The 27,095-nt window shown below is 37.4% G+C and overlaps 1 long non-coding RNA gene across 3 annotated transcripts in view; it reads left to right on the top strand.

Moving 5' to 3' along the window:
• LOC117081651 overlaps positions 1-26,895 on the top strand; it is a 72,015-nt gene extending 45,120 nt beyond the window's left edge. For all 3 annotated transcript variants that reach the window (XR_004436231.1, XR_004436232.1, XR_004436233.1), the window contains 2 exons: positions 24,788-24,875; positions 26,604-26,895. This is a non-coding gene — a long non-coding RNA (uncharacterized LOC117081651). The remainder of the gene's footprint in view (positions 1-24,787; positions 24,876-26,603) is intronic.
• The last annotated feature ends 200 nt before the right edge of the window (positions 26,896-27,095 follow it).

Raw genomic sequence — 27,095 nt, forward strand, 5'->3', positions numbered from 1 at the left:
ATATTCCATTGGTCTATTTGTCTGTTTTATGCCAGTACCCTGCCATTTTAGTTACTATAGCTCTGTAGTATAATCTGTTTCTGCCAACTTTGTTATTTTGCTCAGGATAGCTTTAGCCATTCTGGGTCTTTTGTGGTTCCATATAAATTTTAGAATTATTTTTTCTACTTCTGTGAAGAATGTCACTGGAATTTTGATAGGGATTGCATTGAGTCTGTAGATTGTTTTGCATGGTATGGACATTTTAATGATATTAATTATTCCAATTCATGAACATGGGATATATTTCCATTTTTGTGTGTCTCCTTCAATTTCTTTCATCAGTATTTTGTAGTTTCCATTGAAGATGTATTTCATCTCCTTGGTTAAACTTATTTCTAGGTATTTTGTTTTTTGTAGCTCTTGTAAATGAGATTGCTTTCTTGATTTATTTTTCCTCAAGTTTGTTATTGGCCACTAGAAGGACTGCTAATTATTATATGTTGATTTTGTATCCTGTAGCTTTACTGAATTCATTTAGTAGTTATAATAGTCTTTTGGTGGAGTCTTTGGGATTTTCTATATATGTGATCATTTTATCTGCAAAAAGAAACAATTTAATTTCCTCCTTCCCAATTTGGATGCCCTTTATTTCTTTCTCTTTTCTAATTGCTCTTGCTAGGACTTCTGGTACTATGTTGAATAACAGTGGTAAAACAGGGCATTCTTATTCCAGATCTTAGAGAAAAAGCTTTCAATTTGTCACCATTCAGTATGATGCTAGTGGTGGGTTTGTCATATATGACCTTTATTGTGTTGAGATATGTTATTTCTATACCTAATTTGTTAGAGTTTTTATCATGAAGGGATGTTGAACTCTTTTCTGCCTCTGTTGAAATGGCAATATAATTTTTGTCCATTCTGTTGATATGATGTACCATGTTTATTGATTTGCATATGTTGAACCATCCTTGCATTCCTGGAATGAATCCCACTTGATTATGATGATCTTTTTAATGTGTTGTTGGATTTTGTTTGCTAGTATTTTGTTGAGCATATTTGCATCTATGTTAATCAGGAATATTGGCCTGTTGTTTTCCTTTTTGTGGTGTCCTTGTCTGGTTTTGGTTTCAGGATAATGCTGGCCCTGTATAATGAGTTTGGAAGTATTTCTTCCTCTTACATTTTTAAAAAGAGTTTGAGAAGAATTTGTATTCATTCTTCTTTTAAAAATTTGGTAGAATTCAGCCATGAAGTCATCAGGTCTTGGGCTTTTCTTTGATGAAGGAGTCTTTATTACTGCTCTAATCTTGTTACTCATTATTGGTCCACTCATGTTTTGTATCTCTTCACGGTTCAAACTTAGTAGGTTATACGTGTCCAGGAATATATCCATATCTTCTATATTTTTTCTATTTGTTTGTGTATAGTTGTTCATCATAGTCTTATGATCCTTCACATTTCTGTAGTTTCTGTTGTAATGTCTACATTTTCATCTCTGATTTTATTTGAGTCTTCTCTCTTTTTTTCTTGGTCTTCCTAAAGGTTTGTTGATTTTTTAATCTTTTCAAAAACCAACTCTTTGTCTTGTTAACCTTTTGTATTGTTCTTTAAATCTCTATTTTGCTTATTTCTACTCTGCTCTTTGTTCTTTCTTTCTTTCTACTGATTGTGGATTTCATTTATTCATGTTTCTCTGATTCCTTGAAGTGTAACATTAGATTATTTGAGACATTTCTATTTTTTTGATGTAGGTGTTTATTGCTATAAATCTCCCTCTTAGCATTGCTTTTGCTGTGTCCCATAGGTTTTGGTATGTTGTGTATGTTTACTTGGAGAATTTAATCCATTGACATTCAAGGTTATTACTGAAAGGTAGAGGTTTACTACTGCCATTTTCTTACTTGTTTTCTGGTTGTTTTGTAGATCCTTTTTTTCTTTTTTCCTCTTTTATTATCTTCTTTTGTGGTTAAGTGATTTTTCTTTAGTATTATGTTTTGATTTCATGCTATTTATTTTTACTGTATCTATTACAGGGTTTTGCTTTATGAGTACCACGAGGCTTATTTAAAAACATCTTGGCCGGGCGCGGTGGCTCAAGCCTGTAATCCCAGCACTTTGGGAGGCCGAGACGGGCGGATCACGAGGTCAGGAGATCGAGACCATCCTGGCTAACGTGGTGAAACCCCGTCTCTACTAAAAAAAAATACAAAAAACTAGCCGGGCGACGTGGCGGGCGCCTGTAGTCCCAGCTGCTTGGGAGGCTGAGGCAGGAGAATGGCGTAAACCCAGGAGGTGGAGCTTGCAGTGAGCTGAGACCCGGCCACTGCACTCCAGCCTGGGCGGCAGAGCGAGACTCCGTCTCAAAAAAAAAAAAAAAAAAACATCTTATAGTTATAACAGATTATTTTAAACTGATAACTTAACTTTGATCACAAAAAATTAACAAAAATAAACTATGCTTTAACACCACTTCCCCCCCACACAAATTTTGACTTTTTGATATTTTGATTTACATCTTTTTGTATTGCCTATCTCTTTACCAATTGTTATGGCTATTATTATTTTCTTTAATAGTTTTGTCTTATAGTCTTCATACTTAATATATAAGTAGGTTACATACCACAGTTACAGTATCAGAGTATTCTGAATTTTTCTATATTCTTACTTTTACCACTGAGTTTTTTATACCTTCAAATGTTTTCATTTTGCACATTAGCATTATTTTCTTTCAGACTGAAGAACTTTCTGTAGCATTTCTTGTAAGACAGATTTGGTGTTGATGAATTCCCTCAAGTTTTTTGTTGTTATTGTTCAGGAAAGTCTTTATCTCTAATTTGTGTTTAAAAGAGAGTTTTGCTGGATACAGCAAAACTGGCAGCTTTTTCTCCCTGCAGCACTTTAGATATATCATCCCACTCTTTCCTAGCCTGCAGGGTTTTTGCTGAGAAATCAGCTGAAAACTGTATTGGGGCTTCATTTAATGATATGTTTCTTTTCTCCTGCTGCTTTCAGTTTTCTTTCTTTCTTTCTTTTTTTTTTTTGGCCCAGATTTTTGATAATTTGATTATGATGTACCTTAAAGAATTTCTTTTTGGATTAAATTTGACTGGTGACCTCTGAGATTCCTGTACTTCGATAATGTCTTTCTTCAAATTTGGGAAATTTTCAGCTATTATTTCTATAAATATGCTGTCTAGGCCTTTTTCTCTATTGTCTCTTTCCAGAACTCCTCTTAAGCAAAAGTTGGTTCACTTGGTGGTGTCCCATGATTCTTATGGGCCTTCTTCACTCTTTTTTATTCTTTTTCTCTTTGCCTCTCTGATTGGTAATTTCATGTTCTGTCTTCAGGCTCACTGATTCTTTCCTCAGTGTGAAGCAGTCTGCTGTTAAAACTTTTTAATGAGTTTTAAAATTCAGTTATTGAATTATTTATTTATAGGATTTCTGTTTATAAAAAACAAAATTTTTTTGTCAATTTTCTTCCTGGATTGTTTTCCATATTTCGTTTAGCTTTTTATTCATATTATCTTGTGAGTCCTTAAACTTCTTTAAGAGCAATGTTCTGAAATCTTTGTTAGACACTTCATAGTTCTTCAGTTCTTTTGTGTCTATTATAAGAGCTTTATTGGTTTCTTTTGGTGGTGTCATATTTACTTGGGTTTTCCAGATTCTTGCATCTTTACACAGATGCCTATGCACTTAAGGAGACAGCCACCACTTCCAGTTTTGCAGGTGTTCTCTGGTGGTGTTAGACCTTTACAATTTAATATTGGAACTTAATTGCTGGACTGCTATTGCTCCTCATTTTGGGAAGGACTTATAATAAGCACTGGAACTAAAACACTGCATTGGAACTAACTCATTGCTTGTCTAGTCTGGGGAAGACTCCCAGTAAGCACCAGAACTTAAGCACCAGAACTACATCACTGCCTACCAGTTTTCTAGTCTTAAGAAGACTTAAATAAGCACTAGAACTTGATTGTTTCCAGGTTAGAAGAAGGCTTCATGAAAGCACCTGGGCTTTGTGGGGAATCTGGCCAGGGATTTGGATCTTCCTGTGGATTGTTTCCCTTATACTAGTATGCTCTGGCAGCAGTCAGTCTCCTCAACATGGTGTCCTCATTGATTTAAGCTCAGAGAAGCCACCAAGATTTGCATGCCAGTTGCTGTGATCAGTGCCCCTACTTTTTGTCCCCAATTCACCCCAGGTGGTTCAGCCTTCCTGGTACTCTCAGTGTTTTCTGTGAGATGGGACTGGAGTGGGCTTCCCAAGAAGATTCCCAGACTGGTAGGGATATTAAACACCCACCTCCAATTTTCTCCTACCACCTCAGAAATTTTGGGTTTAGGAAAATTTTTTGTGAGTGACATTGTGCCAGCCTGGGGTAGGGGTTAGTCCAGTCTAAAATGACTGTTCCCCTTACTAGTTGAAACATTTCTTGATTCTCTGGGTCCAGGTGGTTTTTCCATTCCCTTCCCCAAAATACATGGCGAATTTAGGGTAGTATTCTTGTCTTTGAGTAGTTTTTAGTTGTACTTTGGTAGGAGAACGATGCTGAAGGATCTTCTACTCTGTCATCTTGCTGTGTCACTCTCTTGTCTGATTTTATCTACTACATATACTTCATATAAGTGAAATCATACAGTGTTTGTTATTTTGTGACTGGCTTCTTTCTCCTAGCATGCCCTAGAGGTTCACTCATGTTGTAGTATGTAATAGAATTTCCTTCATTTTTTAGGCTGCATAATATTCCATCGGATATATATACCATAATTTCTTCATCTATGCATTCAACAATGGATATTTGGATTCCTTGCACCTCTTGGCTATTGGAAATAATGCTACAATGAACATGGGTGTGCAAGAATCTCTTTGAGATCCTGCTTTGAATTATTACAGATATATACTAAAAAATGGGATTGCTGAATCATGTGATAATTCTGTTTTCAATTTTTGAGGAACCCCCATCCTGTTTTTCATAATAGCTGCACCATTTTGCATTCCCACCAACAGTTCACATGGGTTCCAATCTCTCCACGTCTTTATCAAAAGTTGTTATTTCTCTTCTTTTGATAGCAGCCATCTTGATGGGTTTGAAGTGATATCTCACTGTGGCTTTTATTTGCATTTTCCTAATTATTAGTGATGCTGAGAATTTTTATGTGCTTATTGGTCATTTGTATACCTTCTTTGGAGAAATGTCTATCCAAGTCCTTTGCCATATTTTAATTGGTTTATTTGGTATTTTGTTATCATTATTAAGTTGTAGATGTTCCTTAAATATTTTGGATATCAACACCTTGTCTGATATGTGATTTGCAATTATGTTCTTCCATTCTCTCACTTTCCCACTGGTGTTTCAGTCTGTTGATTGTTTCCTTTCACACTGAGAAGTTTAAAGTTTTGCATAATCTCTTTTTAAAAATTTGTTGTCTATGCTTTTGATGTTATATCCAATAAATTATTGCCAAACCCAACATCCTGAAAATTTTTACCTTTTTTCTCGTAGGAATTTAATAATTTAATAAGTGTTAAATTTAAATACTTAATCCATTCATAGTTACTTTTTGTATATGATGTAAGGTAAGGATTTGACTACATTCTTTTGCGTGTGAATATTCAGTTTTCCCAACAACATTTGTTGAAGAGACTGCTATTTATCTGTTATGTAGTCTTGGCTCACTGGTCAAAAATCGTTTGGTCATATAGCAGAGGTTTATTTACGAGCTACCTATTCTGCTCCATTTATTTATATATCTGTCTTTATCCCAATACCACATTGTCTTAATTACTATTAGCTTTGTAGTATGTTTTGAAACAAGGAAGTTTGAATTTTTCAACTTTGTCCTACTTTTTCAAGTTTGCTTTGGCTATTCAGTGTTCCTTGAAATTAGGTATGAACAGTAGGTTTTTTTTCTATTTCTGAAAATGCCACTGGGATTTTGAAAGGGATTGCGTTGACTCTGTAGATTGTTTTGGGTAGTATGGCTATTTTAACAATATTAAATCTTCCAGTCCATGAACATAGGATGCTTTCCTATTTACTTGTCTTCTTTAATTTCCTTCAGCAGCATTTTGTAGTTTTCAGTGCACAAGTCTTTCTCCATCCCCTCAGTTAAGTTTATTCCTATTTTTTAATTTTTCATTTATAGTAAATAGGATTGTCTTCTTGATTTCCTTTTCAGATTGATCATTATTTGTGCATAAAAATGCAACTAATTTTTGAGTGCTGATTTTGGATTCTGCAACTTTACTAAATTTATTAGTTCTAGTGTGTGTGTGTGTGTGTGTGTGTATATGTAGTCTTTAGAGTTTTTTATATACAACATTATGTCTTCTTTTACAATTTGTATTCCTTTTTTTTTGTTGAGTTGCTATACTAGAACATCCAGTACCATGTTGAATAGTAGTGGCAAGAGTGGACATCTTTGTCTTGTTCCTTATCTAGGAGGAAAGCTTTCTCTATTGAGTATCATGTTAGCTGTGGAATTTTTATACCTGACTATTATTATGTTAAGGTCTTCTTTATTCCTAAAGAAATAGGGTACCACTTTGCCATCAAGGCTGGAGTGCAGTGCCATAATAATAACTGACTGCAGCCTTCAACTCCTGGGCTCAAGTTGTCCTCTTGCCTTAGCCTCCTTAGTAACTGAGACTACAGGCATGCACCCTGTGTCTGGCAACCTAAAAATTTTTTTGGAGAGACAGTGTCTCACTGTCTTGCTTAGACTGGTCTTGAACTCCTGGCCTCAAGTGTTCCTCCCACCTTAGCCTCCAAAAGTGCCAGAATTACATGCATGAGACTCCATGACTAGTCCAGAGGTAGATTTTTTTTTCTATTCTTTGTTGGTTGAGTGTTGTTGTTGTTGCTGTTGTTGTTGTTGCTGTTATTGTTGTTTATCATGAAAGGGGTTTGAGTTTTGTTAAATGCTTTTTCTGTATTGAGATGATCACGTAGTTTTTTTCTTTTATTTTGTTAATGAGGTATAGTACATGTATAGATTTTTGTATACTAAACGATCCTTGCATTCCAGGTATAAATCCACTTAGTCATAGTGTATGACCCTTTCAATGAGCTGTTGAATTCAGTTTGCTAATATTAGGTTTAGTATTATTGCTTTAATATTCATCAGGAATACTGGCCTGTGGGGTTTTTCTTTTTTCTTGCTGTGTCTTTGTCTGGTTTTGACTACTATGTGTTCTTTAAAAATCTTTAAAGCTTTGATTTTCAAATTTAAGTTATTATTATTATTATTATACTTTAAGTTCTAGGGTACATGTGCACAATGTGCAGGTTTGTTACATATGTATACATGTGCCGTGTTGGTGTGCTGCACCCATTAACTCTTCATTTACATTAGGTATATCACCTAATGCTATCCCTTCACCCTACCCCCTCCCCACAATAGGACCCGGTGTGTGATGCTCCCCTTCCTGTGTTCAAGTGAACTCGTTGTTCGTTTCCCACCTGTGAGTGAGAACATGCGGTATTTGGTTTTCTGTTCTTGCAATAGTTTGCTGAGAATGATGGTTTCCAGCTACATCCATGTCCCCACAAAGGACATGAACTCATCCTTTTTTTATGGCTGCATAGTATTCCATGTTGTATATGTGCCACATTTTTCTTAATCCAGTCTGTCACTGACGGACATTTGGGTTGATTCCAAGTCTTTGCTGTTGTGAATAGTGCCGCAATAAACATATGTGTGCATGTGTCTTTATAGCAGCATGACTTATACTCCTTTGGGTATATGCCCAGTAATGGGATGGCTGGGTCAGATGGCATTTCTAGTTCTAGATCCTTGAGGAATCGCCACACTGTTTTCCACAATGGTTGAACTAGTTTACAGTCCCACCAACAGTGTAAAAGTGTTCCTATTTCTCCACATCCCTTCCAGCACCTATTGTTTCCTGATCTTTTAATGATTGCCATTCTAACTGGTGTGAGATGGTATCTCATTGTGGTTTTGATTTGCTTTCTCTGATGGCCAGTGATGATGAGCATTTTTTCATGTGTCTGTTGGCTATATGAATGTCTTCTTTTGAGAAGTGTCTGTTCATATCCTTTGTGTACTTTTTGATGGGGTTGTTTGTTTTTCTCTTGTAAATTTGATTGAGTTCTTTGTAGGTTCTGGATATTAGCCCTTTGTCAGATGAGTAGATTGCAAAAATTTTCTCCCATTCTGTAGGTTTCCTGTTCACTCTGATGGTAGTTTCTTTTGCTGTGCAGAAGCTCTTTAGTTTAATTAGATCTCATTTCTCAATTTTGGCTTTTGTTGCTGTTGCTTTTGGTGTTTTAGACATGAAGTCCTTGCCCATGCCTATGTCCTGAGTGGTATTACCTAGGTTTTCTTCTAGGGTTTTTATGGTTTTAAGTCTAACATTTAAGTCTCTAATCCATCTTGAATTAATTTTCATATAAGGAGTAAGGAAAGGATCCAGTTCAGCTTTCCACTTATGGCTAGCCAATTTTCCCAGCACCATTTATTAACTAGGGAATCCTTTCCCCATTTCTTGTTTTTGTCAGATTTGTCAAAGATCAGATGGCTGTAAATGTGTGGTATTATTTCTGAGGGCTCTGTTCTGTTCCATTGGTCTATATCTCTGTTTTGGTACCGGTACCATGCTGTTTTGGTTACTGTAGCCTTGTAGTATAGTTTGAAGTCAGGTAGCATGATGCCTCCAGCTTTGTTCTTTTGGCTTAGGATTGTCTTGGCAATGTGGGGTCTTTTTTGGCTCCATATGAACTTTAAAGCAGTTTTTTCCAATTCTGTGAAGAAACTCATTGGTAGCTTGATGGGGATGGCATTGAATCTATAAATTACCTTGGGCAGTATGGTCATTTTCACAATATTGATTCTTCCTATCCATGAGCATGGAATATTCTTACACTTGTTTGTGTCCTCTTTTATTTCACTGGCAGTGGTTTGCAGTTCTCCTTGAAGAGGTCCTTTAATCCCTTGTAAGTTGGATTGCTAGGTATTTTATTCTCTTTGAAGCTATTGTGAATGAGAGTTCATTCATGATTTGGCTCTCTGTTTGTCTGTTACTGGTGTATAAGAATGCTTGTGATTTTTCACATTGATTTGTATCCTGAGACTTTGTTGAAGTTGCTTATCATCTTAAGGACATTTTGGGCTGAGACAATGGGGTTTTCTAAATATACAATCATGTCATCTGCAAACAGGGATAATTTGACTTCTTCTTTTCCTAACTGAATACCCTTTATTTTTTTCTCTTGCCTGATTGCCCTAGCCAGAACTTCCAACACTATGTTGAATAAGAGTGGTGAGAGAGGACATCCCTGTCTTGTGCCAGTTTTCAAAGGAAATGCTTCCAGTTTTTGCCCATTCAGTATGATATTGATTGTGGGTTTGTCATAAATAGCTCTTATTATTTTGAGATATGTTCCATCAATACCGAATTTACTGAGAGTTTTTAGCATGAAGGGCTGTTGAATTTTGTCAAAGGCCTTTTCTGCATCTGTTGAGATAATCATGTGGTTTTTGTCTTTGGTTCTGTTTATATGCTGGATTACGTTTTTTGATTTGCGAATGTTGAACCAGCCTTGCATCTCAGGGGTGAAGCCCATTTGATCATGATGGATAAACATTTTGATATGCTGCTGGATTCGGTTTCCCAGTATTTTATTGAGGATTTTTGCATCAATGTGCATCAGGGATATTCGTCTAAAATTCTTTTTTTTGTTGTTGTATCTCTGCTAGGCTTTGGTATCAGGATGATGTTGGCCTCATAAAATGAGTTAGGGAGGATTCCCTCTTTTTCTGTTAATTGGAATAGTTTCAGAAGGAATGGTACCAACTCCTCCTTGTACCTCTGGTAGAATTCGGCTGTGAATCCATCTGGTCCTGGACTTGTTTTGGTTGGTAGGCTATTAACTATTGGCCTCAATTTCAGAGTCTGCTATTGGTCTATTCAGGGATTCAACTTCTTCCTGGTTTAGTCTTGGGAGAGTGTAAGTGTCCAGGAAATTATCCATTTCTTCTAGGCCTTCTAGTTTATTTGTGTAGAGGTCTTTATAGTATTCTCTGATGGTAGTTTGTATTTCTGTGGGGTTGGTGGTGATATCCCCTTTATGATTTTTTATTGCATCTATTTGATTCTTCTCTCTTTTCTTCTTTATTAGTCTTGCTAGCAGTCTATCAATTTTGTTGATCTTTTCAAAACCCAGCTCCTGGATTCATTGATTTTTTGGAGAGTTTTGTGTGTCTCTATCTCCTTCAGTTCTGCTCTGATCTTAGATATTTCTTGACTTCTGCCAGCTTTTGAATGTGTTTGCTCTTGCTTCTCTAGTTCTTTTAATTGTGATATTAGGGTGTCAATTTTAGATCCCTCCTGCTTTCTCTTGTGGGCATTTAGTGCTATAAATTTCCCTCTACACACTGCTTTAAATATGTCCCAGAGATTCTGGTATGTTGTATCTTTGTTCTCATCTGTTTCAAAGAACATCTTTATATTTGCCTTCATTTTGTTATGTACCCAGTAGTCATTCAGGAGCAGGTTGTTCAGTTTCCATGTAGTTGAGTGGTTTTGATTGAGTTTCTTAGTCCTGAGTTCTAGTTTGATTGCACTGTGGTCTGAGAGACAGTTTGTTATAATTTCTGTTCTTTTACATTTGCTGAGGAGTGCTTTACTTCCAACTATGTGGTCAATTTTCGAATAAGTGCGATATGGTGCTGAGAAGAATGTATATTCTGTTGATTTGGGGTGGAGAGTTCCGTAGATGTCTCTTAGGTCTGCTTGGTGCAGAGTTGAGTTCAATTCCTGGATATCCTTGTTAACTTTCTGTCTTGTTGATCTGTCTAATGTTGACAGTGGGGTGTTAAAGTCTCCCATTATTATTGTATGTGAGTCTAAGTCTCTTTGTAAGTCTCTAAGGACATGCTTTGTGAATCTGGGTGCTCCTGTATTGGGTGTACATATATTTAGGATAGTTAGCTCTTCCTGTTGAATTGATCCCTTTACCATTATGTAATGGCCTTCTTTTTCTCTTTTGATCTTTGATGGTTTCAAGTCTGTTTTATCAGAGACTAGGATTGCAACCCCTGCTTTTTTTTGTTTTCCATTTGCTTGGTAGATCTTCGTCCATCCCTTTATTTTGAGCCTATGTGTGTCTCTGCATGTGAGATGGGTCTCCCGAATACAGCAAACTGATGGGTCTTGACTCTTTATCCAATTTGCCAGTCTGTGTCTTTTAATTAACCATTTAGTCTATTTTCATTTAAGATTAATATTGTTATGTGTGAACTTGATCCTGTCATTATGATATTAGTTGGTTATTTTGCTCGATAGTTGATGCAGTTTCTTCCTAGCATCGATGGACTTTACATTTTGGCATGTTTTTGCAATGGCTGGTACCTGTTGTTCCTTTCCATGTTTAGTGCTTCCTTCAGGATCTCTTGTAGGGCAGGCCTGGTGGTGACAAAATCTCTCATCATTTGCTTGTCTGTAAAGGATTTTATTTCTCATTCACTGAGGAAACTTAGTTTGGCTGGATATGAAATTCTGGCTTGAGAATTCTTTAAGAATGTTGAATATTGGCCCCCACTCTCTTCTGGCTTGTAGGGTTTCTGCCAAGAGATCTGCTGTTAGTCTGATGGGCTTCCCTTTGTGGGTAACCCGAGCTTTCTCTCTGGCTGCCCTTAACATTTTTTCCTTCATTTCAATTTTGGTGAATCTGACAATTATGTGTCTTGGAGTTGCTCTTCTCGAGGAGTATCTTTGTGGCATTCTCTGTATTTCCTGAATTTGAATGTTGGCCTGCCTTACTAGGTTGGGGAAGTTCTCCTGGATGATATCCTGAAGAGTGTTTTCCAACTTGGTTCCATTTTCCCCGTCACTTTCAGGCACACCAATCAGATGTAGATTTGGTCTTTTCCCATAATCCCATATTTCTTGGAGGCTTTGTTCATTTCTTTTTACTCTTTTTTCTCTACACTTCTCGCTTCATTTCATTCATTTGATCTTCAATCACTGCTACTCTTTCTTCCAGTTGACCGAGTCGGTTACTGAAGCTCTTGCATTTGTCATGTAGTTCTTGTGTTATGGTCTTCATGTCTATCAGTTCTTTTAAGGACTTCTCTACATTCGTTATTCTAGTTAGCCATTCGTCAAATCTTTTTTCAAGGTTTTTAGTTTCTTTGCACTGGTTATGTAGTTCCTCCTTTAGCTCTGAGAAGTTTGGTCAACGGAAGCCTTCTTCTCTCAACTCATCAAAGTCATTCTCCATCCAGCTTTGTTTCATTGCTGGCGATGAGCTGCGTTCCTTTGGAGAGGGAGATGCGCTCTGATTGTTTGAATTTCCAGCTTTTCTGCATTGCTTTTTCCCCATCTTTGTGGTTTTATCTGCCTTTGGTCTTTGATGATGGTGACATACTGATGGGGTTTTGGTGTGGGTGTCCTTTCTGTTTGTTATTTGCCTTCTAATAGTCAGGACCCTCAGCTGCAGGTCTGTTGGAGTTTGCTTGAGGTCCACTCCAGACCCTGTTTGCCTGGGTATCAGCAGTGGAGGCTGCAGAAGATAGAATATTGCTGAACAGTGAGTGTTGCTGTCTGATTCTTGCTCTGGAAGCTTCATCTCAGGGGTGTAGCCTGCCATGTGAGGTGTGAGATGTCAGTCTGCACCTAGTGGGGGATGTCTCCCAGTCAGGCTAGTCAGGGGTCAGGGCCCCACTTGAGCAGGCAGACTGTCTGTTCTCCGATCTCAACCTCCGTGCTGGGAGATCCACTGCTCTCTTCAAAGCTGTCAGACAGGGAGATTTACCTCTGCCGAGGTTTCTGCTGCTTTTTGTTTAGCTATGCCCTGTCCCCAGAGGTGGAGTCTACAGAGGCAGGCAGGCCTCCTTGAGCTGTGGTGGTCTCCACCCAATTTGAGCTTCCCAGCGGCTTTGTTTACCTACTTAAGCCTCAGCAATGGCGGGTGCCCCTCCCCTAGTCTTGCTGCCACCTTGCAGTTGGATCTCAGACTGCTGTGCTAGCAATGAGGGTGGCTCTGTGGGCATGGGACCCTCCAGGCCAGGTGTGGGATATAATCTCCTGGTTATATCCAAGATGCCTCACCCTGCTTCAGCTCTCGCTGGTTGGGCTGCACCCACGGACTAGCACCAACTGTCTGACACGCCCCAGTGAGATGAACCTGGTACCTCAGTTGAAAATGCAGAAATCACCCGTCTTCTGTGGCGCTCACACTGGGAGCTGGGGGCTGGAGCTGTTCCTATTGGGCCATCTTGGGCACGTCCCCCGTATTTAGGTTTTTTATCTATCTAGTGTTTATTTTGTAGGTATGAGATAGAGATTGATATTATCTTTAGCTAAATGGTGTTATTTATTAAATCATCAAGAAACTCACCTAACACATAAGAACTCACATAAATTTAAGGCGAATGGATGAGAAAAGATATTTCATGCAAATGAAAACCAAAAGTGAGCAGGAGTAGCTATTCTTATATCAGACAAAACAGACTTTAAAGCAACAACAATTTAAAAAGACAAAGAGGGACATTATATAATGATGAAAGAATCAGTCCAACAGGAAAATACCATAATTCTAAATATACATACACCTAACACTGGAGGTCCCAAATTTATAAAACAATTACTGCTAGACCTAAGAGATGAGATAGACAGCAACATAATAATAATGGGGACTTCAATACTCCACTGACAGCACTAGATAGGTCATCATGACAGAAAGTAAACAAAGAAACAATTGACTTAAATCATACCCTATAACAAATGGACTTAGCAGATACTTACAGAACATTCTACCCAACAACTGCAAAATATAGGTTCTTTTCATCAGCACACGGAACATTCTCCAAGATAAACCATATGATAGGCCACAAAACAAGTGTCAATAAATTGAAGAAAATCTAAATTATATCAAGTACCCTGTCAGACCACAGTGGAATGAAACGAAATTAACTCCAAAAGAAACCCCCCAAACTCTACAAATATATGGAAATTAAATAATCTGCTCCTGGATAGTCTTTGGGTCAACAATGAAATCAAATGGAAATTTAAAAATTATTTGAACTAAATGATAATAGTGACACAACCTATCAAAACCTCTGGAATAAAGCAAAAACTGTGCTAAGAAGAAAGTTCATAGCATTAAATGCCTATATCAAAAAGTCTGAAAGAACACAAATAGACAATCTAAGGTCACACATCAAGAAACTAGAGAAACAAGAACAAACCAAACCCTAACCCACCAGAAGAAAAGAAATTACAAAGATCAGAACAGAATTATATGAAATTGAAATTGAAAAAAATACAAAAGACAAATGAAACAAAAAGCTGGTTCTTTGAAAAAATAAACAAAATTGATAAACTATTAGTGAGATTAACCAAGAAAAGAAGAGAGAAGAAGATCTAAATAAGCTCAATTAGAAATGAAATGGGAAATATTACAACTGATACCTCAGAAATACAAAAGATCATTCAAGGCTACTACGAACACCATTACACAAACAGAAACTAGAAAATCTAGAGGAAATGGATAAATTCCTGGAAATATTAAACCCTCCTAGATTAAATCAAGAAGAAATAGAAACTCTGGACAGACCAATAGCAAGTAGAGCTATTGAAATGGTAGTAAAATAATTGCCAATAAAAGATGTCCAGGACCAGATGGATTAGTAGCTGAATTCTATCAGTCATTGAAAGAAGAACTGGTGCCTATCTTACTGAAACTATTTCAAAAGACAGAAAAAGAGGAAATCCCCCTTAAATCATTCTGTGAATCCAGTATCATCCTAATTTGAAAATCAGAAAAGGATATAACAAAAATAGAAAATTACAGACCAATATCAGTGATGAACACAGATGCTCAATATTTTTTTAGAACAAAATCCTCAACAAAATTCTAGCTAATGAAATCCAACAGCATATCAAAAAGAGAATATACCACGATCAAGTAATTTCATACCAGGGATGAAGGGATGGTTTAATATACCCAAGTGAATAAATGTGATATAGCACATAAACAGAATTAAAAACAAAAATCATACAATCTCAATAGATACAGAAAAAGCATTAGACAAAATCCAGCATCGTTTTTGATCAAAACCTTCTGCAAAATTGGCATAGAAGGGACATACCTCAAGGTAATAAAACCCATCTATGACAAACCCACAGCCAACATTACACTGAATGGAAAAAAGTTGAAAGCATTCCCTCTGAGAACTGGGACAAGACAAGGATGTCCACTTTCACTACTACTATTCCACGTTGTACTGGAAATCCTAGTCATAACAATCAGACAAGAGAAAGAAATAAAGCACATCCAAATCAGTAAAGAGGAAGTCAAACTGTCGCTGTTCACCAATGACATGATCATATACATAGAAAACACTAAAGATTCATCCAAGAAGCTCCCATCTGATGAGTGAATTTGGTAAAGTTTCAAGATACAAAACCAATGTACACAAATCAGTAGTAGTGCTATACAACAACAATGACCAAGCTGAGAATCAAATCAAGATCTCAACCCATTTTACAACAGCTCCAAAAAAGAAAAAAGCAAACAACAAACAAACAAAACCACCTTAAGAATATACCTAACCAAGGAGGTGAAAGATATCTACAAGGAAAACTACTAAACCCTGCTTAAAGAAAGCATAGATGACACAAACAAATGGAAACACATCCCATGCTCATGGAGGGGTACAATCAATATTGTGAAAATGACCATACTGCCAAAAGCAATCTACAAATTTAATGCAATTCCCATCAAAGTACCACCATCATTCTTCACAGAACTAGCAAAAACAATCCTAAAATGTACATGGAACCAAAAAAGAGCCCACATAACAGAAGCAAGACAGATGTTGGAGAATGAAGCAAGATATTTATCTCTCACCCTATACAAAAATCAACTCAAGATGGATCAAAGACTTAAATCTAAGACCAAAAACCAAAAAAATTCTAGAAGATAACATTGGAAAAACTCTTCTAGACACTGGCTTAGGCAAAGAATTCATGACCAAGAACCCAAAAGCAAATGCAAAAAACTAAAACTAAAATAATAATAATAATAATATATAAATAGATGGGACCTTTACTGCACAGTAAAGGAAATAATCAACAGAGTAAACAGACAATCCACAGAGTGGGAGAAAAATTTCACAAACTATGCATCCAACAAAGGACTAACAAAGAATGCAAACAAATCAGAAAGAAAATATCATAAACATAATCCTATCAAAAAATGGGCAAAAGACATAAATAGACAGTTCTCAAAAGGAGATATACAAATGGCCAACAAACATATGAAAAACTGCTCAACATCACTAATTATCAGGGAAATGCAAATTGAAACCACAATGAGATGCCAACTTACTCCTGAAAGAATGGCCATAACTTAAAAATAAAAAATAAAGTCTCAAGATACAAAATCAATGTGCAAAATCACAAGCATTCCTATACACCAATAATAGACAAACAGAGCGCCAAATCATGAGTGAACTCCCATTCACAATTGCTACAAAGATAATAAAATACCTAGGAATACAACTTACAAGAGATGTGAAGGACCACTTCAAGGAGAATAACAAACCACTGCTCAAGGAAATAAGAGAGGACACAAACAAGTGGAAAAACATTCCATGTTCATAGACAGGAAGAATCAATATTGTGAAAATGGCCATGCTGCCCAAAGTAATTTATAGATTCAATGCTATCCCCCCATCAAGCTACCATTGACTTTCTTCACAGAATTAGACAAACTATTTTAAATTTCATATGGAACCAAAAAACAGCCCACATAGGCAAGACAATCCTAAGCCAAAAGAACAAATCTGGAGGCATCATGCTACCTGACTTCAAATTATACTACAAGGCCACAGTAACCAAAATAGCATGGTACTGGTACCTAAACAGATACATAGACCAATGGAACAGAGCAGAGGCCTCAGAAATAATGCCACACATCTACAACCATCTGATCTTTCACAAACCTGACAAAAACAAGCAACAGGGAAAGAATTCCCCATTTAATAAATAATGTTGTGAAAACTGTACCCCTTCCTTACACTTCATACAAAAATTAACTCAAGATGGATTAAAGACTTAAACATAAGACCCAAAGCCATAAAAATCCTAGAAGAAAACCTAGCTAATACCATTCAGGACATACGCTTGGGCAAAGCCTTCATGACTAAAACACCAAAAGCAATGGCAACAAAAGCCAAAATTGACAAATGAGATCTAATTAAACTAAAGAGCTTCTGCACAGCAAAAGAAACTACCATCAGAGTGAACAGGAAACCTACAGAATGGGAGAAAATTTTTGCCATCTACTCATCTGATAAAGGGCTAATATCCAGAATCTACAAAGAACTCAAACAAATTTATAAGAAAAAAACAAACAACCCCATCAAAAAGTACACGAAGGATATGAACAGACACTTCTCAAAAGAAGACATTCATATAGCCAACAGACACATGAAAAAATGCTCATCATCACTGGCCATCAGAGAAAGCAAATCAAAACCACAATGAGATACCATCTCACATCAGTTAGAGTGGCAATCATTAAAAAATCAGGAAACAACAGGTGCTGGAAGGGATGTGGAGAAATAGGAAAACTTTTACACTGTTGGTGGGGCTGTAAACTAGTTTAACCATTGTGGAAGACAGTGTGGCGATTCCTCAAGGATCTAGAACTAGAAATACCATTTGACCCAGCCATCCCATTACTGGGTATATACCCAAAGGATTATAAATCATGCTGCTATAAAGACACATGCACACATATGTTTATTGCGGCACTATTCACAATAGCAAAGACTTGGAATCAACCCAAATTTCTATCAATGATAGACTGGATAAAGAAAATATAGGACATATACACCATGGAATACTATGCAGCCATGAAAAAGGATGAGTTCATGTCCTTTGTAGGGACATGGATGAAGCTGGAAACCATCATTCTGAGCAAGCTATCACAAGAACAGAAAACCAAACACCGCATGTTCTCACTCATAGGTGGGAACTGAACAATGAGAACACTTGGACACAGGAAGGGGAACATCACACACCAGGGCCTGTCGTGGGGTGGGGGTATGGGGAAGGGATAGCATTAGGAGATATATCTAATGGAAATGATGAGTTAATGGGTACAGCACACCAGCTTGGCACATGTATATATATGTAACAAACCTGCACATTGTGCACATGTACCCTAGAACTTAAAGTATAATAACAATTAAAAAAAAAAAACACTAAACATTGGATACTGTGTATACTGCTTAGGTGACAAATGCACCAAAATCTCAGAAATTACCACTAAAGAACTTTTCCATGCAACCAAACACCACCAGTTCCCCAAAAAACTATTGAAATAAAAAAAATAAAAAAGTAATTACATAATTAGTATACAAGTCCATTGTCAGAGATATATGTATTGTAAATATTTTTCTTAGGCTGTAGGCTTACTTTACATATTTTCTAAATGGTACCTTTCAAAGAATCAAAATTTTTATTTTGATAAATGTTAATTTATCAACCTTTTCTTTTATGATTTGCCTACCTAGGAAATTTTTGCCTACCACAAGGTTGCAAAGATTTTTCCTTATATTTTCTTGACAGTTTTATAACATGAGCTTTTATAGTCTGGTTTGATTCATTTCAAAGTAATTTTTGTGTATGTTGTGAGATAAAGTTCAAAGGTTTTTTTTTCTCAATATGTATATCCAGTCGTTTCAACACCATTTGGTGATAAAACTATCCTTTCTCCATTGTACTATATATCTTTAACTCATCAATGTCTGTATCCAAGTGATATTATTATGGTATAAGAACCTTCCAAGAGAATACTTCCATTTTCCCCTTCCCAGCCCCTTGTTATTGTTGTCATATTTTACTTCATCATATGTTACAAACTCCTCAGTGCATTATTATTTTTGCATAGACAGTTAATGATCTTTTAACAATGTTTTAAAAATGCATTTGTAGGTTTTTTGTGGAAGTTGATAAAGTCCCTCTCTGATAGCTTTCAATTTCCTCATAGTGGGAATAGAAGTGCTTTGGGGAAGGTGATGGAGCCACTGATGGGGTTAATAGTTTAATCAGAATGGAACTGTGTAGTATAGCCACTGAAGCCACTAGGATTGTCAGGCCACAATAAGGGGGTCAGTTAATGTGAAATCTCCTGATATTTTTGTGGTAGTATCAGCCTGAACGTACAATTCTGCATCTCTATTTATAACTTTAGCCTAGTGCTCTAGACTAGTATTATCCAATACATATATAATGTGAGCCACAAAGGTGAACCACATATGTAATTTAAAATTTTCTAATAGCCACATTAAAAAAGTAAAAGAAAAAGATAAAGTTAATTTTATTTATGTATTTGTTTCAGAGACAGGGTCTTGCTCTGTTGCCCAAGCTGGAGTGCAGTGGTGTGATCATAGCTCACTGCAGCCTCAAACTCCTAGGATCAGGTGATTCTCCTGTCTCAGCCTCCCAACTCACTGAGATTACAGGCAGGAGCCACCATGCCCCTCTGAAATTAATTATAATATATTTCACTTAATCTAATATATCCAAATTATATCAACATATAATTAATATAAGTTATTAATTAAATATTTTATATCTTTTTCATACTAAATCTTTGAAATCAGTGTGTATTTTATACTTACAGAGCATCTCAATTCAGAGCAATCACATTTCACATTCTCAGTGCTGCCTATAGATAGTGGCTATGGTTTTGAAAATGTATCTCTAGACAATACTTTTTTGTTTTTTAAGAAACTGGGTCTTGCTGTGTCATTCAGGCTGAAGTGCAGTAGTGCAATCTTAGCTTACAGGCACAGGCAACCACATGCAGCCTGACAAAATTATTTTCCCCATCTAACAGCAATGCGGTTCAGAGAACATTTTCTTAGTTTCATGGTAAGAAGATTAGGTCAAACCAGAATTGGAAGTCAGGCTCTATCATGTGTATCTTTTTTCACGGAGGCCGTACTGCTATATAATTAAACATGACTGATACGATGAGACATAATAAATACTTCAAGTTGCCAGGTGAACTGAAAGAATTATAGGAACTGAAAGATAGAATGTTAGTAAAATACGACAAAATGTGAGTCACACACATAGAAGTTCAGTGAAAGATCTTGTAAATGGAGGCAGGTTAAGCCCCTTGCTCCTTTGAAACTCTTGTTTTGTTTTCATTTCTTTGCTTCTTTTAAAAATTATTCATAATTCCCCTGGTAACTAAAGGATATTAACATTAATGAAACCGGTACATATAATTTCATTTTTCTACAAAATAGGTATTTTTAGATGTTAGCACTTTGAAAGAGAACATCAGGATGCTAAACCATGACCTATAAATAACAGGCTATATTTTAAAATATAAAACAAACTGATCACAGCTTCTGAGAGGCTTCATCTTCCTGACTCTCCAATTATCTTCTAGTTCTGTTTCTAAGAGAGTCTTCAAAAGGAAAAAATAATAGCCCCAGGCAAGCGTGTATCTATGGAGATAAACAGGCTCATATACATATCAGTCAAGGTACATACTTGTTTTGGGTATTTATTGCTATATCATGAACTCTGAAACTTAATGGCTTAAAAAATACCACCATTCTAGTTATCTGCTCGTGATTCTGAAATTTGAGCAGAGCTTAGTGGAGTGAACCCATCTCTGCCCTACATTGATTGCATTGTCTGGCATGGCTCAACGGGCCTGGAAGATCAAATCCCAAGACATTCTCACTCACATGGCAGGCAGTTGTTGCTGTTTGTTGACTAGGAACTCAGCTGCAGCTGTTGGCCAGCAGAACTAAGAATTATATGAACGGAAAGATAGAATGTTAGTCTATCTTAATATTAGGCTTTCTAAGGAGAGCCTTGGTTCTCTGTGTGGCCTTTTCACATGACTGGGTTGGACTTTTTATAGGATGTTCAGATTTCTTGAATAACAGCTGGCTTCCCTCAGAGCCTAAGCACCAAAGTAGAGCTGCTGGCCCTTCTTAAGAGTTAGCCCTAGACTTTCAGAGTATCACAGTCTCAGCATTTTATTGCTTAAAGCAGGTCACAGGGCCAGGCCAGGTGCAAAGGGAAAAACTTCACAAGAGTATGAATACTGGGAAATGTGATTCATTGGGGACCAACATAACAGCATTCACATTAGTGAACTCATTAATATAGCCCACTTCTCCTCTCAATAGATATTCTCATCCTTAAACCTCTGTTACCCCATTGGAATCAATAATTCTCTATACTGATGACAACCATGTTAGGATTTCAGCCTGTGGTTCCTGGTCAATACCCAAATTCTTATAACAAAGAGTTTCTTGGATACCTTTATCTGAATATCCTACTGATAACACTAACTCAACATTTGCAAACTGAGCTCCTGACTTATTTATTTATTTATTATTTATTTATTTATTTATTTATTTGAAAAGGGTGTCATTCTATCACCCAAGCTGGAGGTCAATGGCACAATCATGGCTCACTGCAGCCTCGAACTCCTGGGCTCAAGCAATCATCTCATCTCAGCTGGGACTACAGGCTCACATCACCATGCCTAGTTAATTTTTAAAAATTTTTTTGTACAGATGGAATCTTGCTATGTGGCTTAGGCTGGTCTCGAACTCCTGGCCTTAAGTGATCCTCCTGCCTCAGCCTCCCAAAGTGTTGAGATTAGATATTAATTGCCTTCTGTCTGTAGTACAGAAGAAACATATGTCTGTTTCCTTCTACTGTGAGCTTCCTTGGAGTTGGTGTAGTGCAGCCTGGGCTTTAAAAACAGGTAAACTTAGGCTGGAATTCCAACCCCATCATTTTCCAGCTGTGCATCCTGGAAAAGTTACTTAATGTCTCTGCGGTTCAATTTTTTTAAAATTGACAACTCAAGAATATTAACACAACTACCTTCCTGGGTTGTAGTAAAAATTCAATAAGATACATAAAGTGTCGAATTCAACATTTGGCACATTGTACAGAAACCTATTCATTTTTGTTTTCCAGTGCGGTAGACATAGGGTTGAATGAATGTATCATTACCCTTCTTTGGAAAATGCTGGGAGTGCAAGATTCAGTTGTTTCCATAACCGTTAGGCAGACCCAAAGTGTCTTTCCCCAAGATATGCATCCCTGAGTATGTTTTTCAGGCAGATCCTCCTTTCTTTCTGCTTACATGATAAGCATGCTACAAGCAAGTCGCATTCCCTGGCTCCTGTTGCATCTTTTCTGAGTTGCCATGCTTCCTAACTCTGTGCAGGGGATATAGGCACATGGCCAATGCCCATTAAGTCAGCATTAAGGCTGAGTCTCTATCTAGCTCCGTGGCTAGCTCTCCAGCATTGCTTCATATTTCCTTACGAAGCCAGCAAAGCCTGCACCTCAAAACTTCAATCCTAGTTGCTGACTCTACTCTCTGACCTCACCCCATGTGGGCACCCCCTGTCTCCTTCTGCTGCTGAAGAAACTTCCAAATGTGATACCAAGTAAGTCTGCAGGACCATTCCAGCCTCTTCCTGGAGATCAGCATCCCAGATTTGAAAACGTCCAAACCCCACAGCAAAGTCTGTGGGAACTTGCTTTCCTTTTTTTCCTCTGCCCTACATTTTTCTATCTTTTAGAATTCCCAGGGTTCAAAAACATACATTAGATTAGCAATACTGATAGTTTAAACACAGCATAGTGGTTGAGAAGATAGGCTTTAAATTTGGATAAAGCTAGACTTGAATTTAATAGCACAATTTAGCACTTGTGTAATGTTGGGCTACTTACTTAAGTCTATTTTTCTATCTAAAAATGAGAATGACAGTATTCTACATCACAGAGTTTGCATCATTTGGTTCCAGGTAAAGCAATATGACTTCAGTGGCTTAAACAGAAAGAAGTATAGTTTCTCTCACTTAACAAGAGCTCTGCAAGAGGTGGCTAACTGTGTTGAATCAGTACCTCAATGCTGTCTCCCAGTTCTTTTGGCCTTTGCCTCATTCTTATTGCCTCATGACTGCAAAATGGCTGATGTAGCTCCAGATATCATATTTATATTCAAAGAAACCATATGTTAGCTCCAGATATCACATTTATATTCAAAGAAATCATATGTTTCCTTTTATCAAGAAAATGGATTCTCTGTAGTCTCTGTACTAGATTTCCTGTTAGCCAGAAACAGGGCATATGATAATTCTTATAGAAAGGAGCTGGGAAATTGGGGAATTGTTATCATTATTGGTTTAGACCAACCAGAACTCATATCCTGGGTTGGGAACATTGCAACTCAGAAAAAAAATCAGGCTTTTGTTACCAAGTAAGAAGTAGGTTATGGCTAAAGTATGGATAACCAATAGAGGTTTGGTTTGACACAGGGTTATAGTATTAAATTTAATAATATGTGTAAAGTCCTTAGTACAGTGCTGGACTTTTACATAGTGTTTAATAAACTATGGCCATTATTATAAATAAAATTGCCAAACCGGTTGGCCATTCTCTAGTGTAGTTATTCTTAAATACAGTATTTATAAAATTATAAAATTCATGAAACTCAGCTCTACTGATTTCTCAGAGAGTGTACTGCATCCTCATTAGCTCAGATTTTGCTTTCTTTTTTTTCTTTCATGGCACAAATATTCATTCAGTACCAACTTTATGCCAGGTGCAAGCACAGGCACAAGTCTAGCCTTCTCCCTGACACTATGGGATCCCCAGGCCTCAAAATGTAATTTCTATGCCATTTATGCCCATGTTTCCCCTGCTGGAGCCTCAGGCCCAAGCCCCTGTAGATCCATGGTGCTTCCTCTTTTTCCACAAAATCAGAAACCGAAAGGATGGTTTTTAACTTGGTTAAGCATAGCACAATAAACTGTTATCAAGCTCACGACTTCATTTTGAGGTTCTGAGATCACCTGAATGTAAACTCAAATGAAGCAGACATCAACAAATGTACCAGGGAACTCTTCACAAAGCTCACACTTCTCAGGGATACCAATTCAAAAGCTCCCCAGATTCTACCATCTCATCATTACTCTCATTAGACATTTGCTGAGTATGGGCTATGAGTCAGCTGACCTTCCTGTGTTAAATCCAAGAATACTTTACATTCGTAGGGCTATTTCAAAGCATGTCCTCATTTTCAGAAGCATTGAGGTCCTCAAGGCAGGTTGTGTTATCCTGAATTTATTAATAAAGGTGCTAGGACCCATACAGGGGTCTGTTCACAGTGCCAGGCAATTTGTACACATTCTCTCGTTTAATCCTCACACACTGACAGGTAATACTATTGCCAGTTTACAGATGAGAAGTCTGAGGCCCAGAGAGAGTAAATTACCTGAGGTCACACAGATAGTCAATGGCAAAGCCACAGCTGGAACCCAAGTCTTCAATTTTCAATCCCCCATACTTCCTCCTGTGCCATACACTGTCTCACTGCATGCATTCTTTGGAATAGACAGCTATCATGAACACTTTTATGTGGTCTGAGTAAAAGTTTTATAGAGAAAAATATAATTCAAGCTATAGTTGTTTGTGGATTTAAATTACCTATATTTTCTATAATTGCACTCGTAGAAATTACAAAATTCCATATATACTATACCTATGCTACAATTCTATTTTATTTTTTTTCTTTCTTCCTGGCAACTCACACCCTTACCACTGCCACCATCATCATTTTGTGCTTCTTTTTGCTACAGGAGAGGAAGTTATTAAAGGTAACATTAAAACAAGCTTAACAATCTTATTGCAAGGAATCACTAAAGCAATATTAGCATTAGTCCTAAGGGCTGATTACCTTATCTCAACTTTCTCCCCAAGGAGAGACAAATACCAAGGACATATCGGGAGGAATATTGTCTGCAGCAAATACCAAGGACACATCAGGAAGGATGTTGCGGAGAGAGAGGTAAAGAATCAGAATGGAAATAGAGAATAGGCCGAACAATGGCCAAGTGTCAAAATCCTAAGTCAGATAATTATTAGGGGGAAGTGAAACAAAACACAACATGAAATGGAGATGAGACAGGCTCCTGCTTCCCTTCACCTTGTCTTTGATATAGAGATTGAAAAACAAGAGTGTGACCTCTCTTGGAGCTCAGGAGGCCCTCTGCTTGGGATGTCCTAGAGGATCCTCTGCCCAGTGGAGGGTAGAGCGAGGGATGATAAATAATTGACCATGTACTAAAGTTCCAGGCACTTAATAAGTGTTAATTTACAAAATCCTTGAATAATCCTTCAAGGCTAGAATAATTGACCAAATGTTACAGATGAAGAAATTGAGGCTCATAGAGGTCTAATAGTTTGCTCAATACTATAAGTGGTGGGAGTGAGATTCAAATCCAGATTGTCTGAGCCTAAGACAGCTCTCCAAATAGCTGTAATTTATAGCCTCATTTGTGCAACTGATCTTTGGATCTAAGGATAGAACTTTACATTGATCCCTCTTATGCTGTGGGAGTCAGTGTGTCAAAGTAACTTTGACTGGGCTTGTCAGTCATATAGGTAACTCTACATACTAGATTTTCATCATTTAAAAATTCTATAAATAAAAATAAAAGCCATTAAACTAACACAATAGTGAAGCACTCAACAGTTGACATACCACTTTGATATATAGTTATTGACAACTCCTCCTTTTCACACCTTGTGCTAAGTTATCACTTCCTCTTTGGCAGCTGTAAGAAATGACACTTAAGTATAGCAATAGGGTGTTACTATTGCTACAATTTGAATTCACTGTGTTCTATGCTCAACCGCATTGTTACTATCTACTTCTATCTGACCAAATTGCAAACATTGCCCCTTTCCACTTCCAGTGTATTAGGAAAACTTAAAGGAAGTCCCTGTATCAGGTCACTCTGACAGGTTTCTGAAAATATATACTGTACACTGTCTCATCCCACTAGAAAATGGTGCATTATGTCACTGCCATGTTAGAAATGGGGCTTACAATTAGCTGAGTTAATATACAAGAGAAGTATCCAGCAGATATGCTAACACTCTGCAATCTCACATGGAAATTCTCTCCCTTTTGAAACCTGAGTCCAAGGTTTCTTGCCAGAAAATTCAGGCCTGCTACCCATGGATGTCCTAGTCTTCCTGTGACTATTAGTGTCCTCCAGTCTTTCTGAAAAGCAGAGCCACAAGGCACTGTGAGAAAACATTTTAAATGGCTCATTTTCAAGGCATGATAAATCTAAGTACTGTCAGCCAGCCTGCGGATGTAACAAACAGCACGGCTCATGCATCTAGAAGGTCACGATATGCAAACAGAATGTAGAGGAGGGGTCAGCCCGTAAAAGGGAAGAAAGTTTCGTTACTGGGAAATCAAAGCTTAAGTGGGGAGGAGACCAGGGTATAACCTTATAAGGGGGATGATGAAACTTAGGTGATGTCCAGGAAGATTGTAACCCCATAGTACTCGACCAATGAGGAACTGGGGGAGGGACTTGCATGCCAGGAGGTAAATTACCTGCTGTAACTGCCTAGGGTGTATCTGTCTACCAGACACCTGATCTTGCAAGACCGCCATTAAAAGTCTCACTTCGGCTATTCTTCGTGTCTCCGAGTCCATTCTTTGGGTTTGAATGGGTGAATATGTGTTTCTTACAGCACTGTCTTTGTTGCTTCCCAGGACGGTGCTAGGACTGTCTTTTTCTATATCAGACACGTGGGATCCTGCTGTGCCTTCCTGGAAACCGAGGCCAAGAATGGAGCAGACCAAGAGGATGCCAGGAAAAATCACAAAGAAGCCCAGAAAGCACAGCTGGAAGCCAAGAACCCTATTTTTGGTTTGTGTGGGTGGAAGATGAGGGACAATATATAGTGAACAATCGGATTCTTCATTTGAAAGACAGTGGAGCACATCAGACCTGTGTATTTGGGTGAAGTATGATAAACTGAACATCAAAGACTATGGAAAGGAACATGACTTAGTTTATTCCATTACCAGTGATCTGCTTGTTTGTTCATTTGCTTACCCACTCATTCATTTATTCATTCATTCCTCCATCCATTCTCTTTCATTTATTCCACAATCATGATTGTATGCTTACCATAACACTAGAGAGAAGGTAGAAAAGATCCAAGGATGTGAATACAATCTTCCTGCTTCATGGTGAGAGCT

Source organism: Trachypithecus francoisi, unplaced genomic scaffold (assembly GCF_009764315.1).
Source record: "Trachypithecus francoisi isolate TF-2019V2 unplaced genomic scaffold, Tfra_2.0 Lachesis_group8, whole genome shotgun sequence".
Lineage (NCBI taxonomy): Eukaryota > Metazoa > Chordata > Mammalia > Primates > Cercopithecidae > Trachypithecus > Trachypithecus francoisi.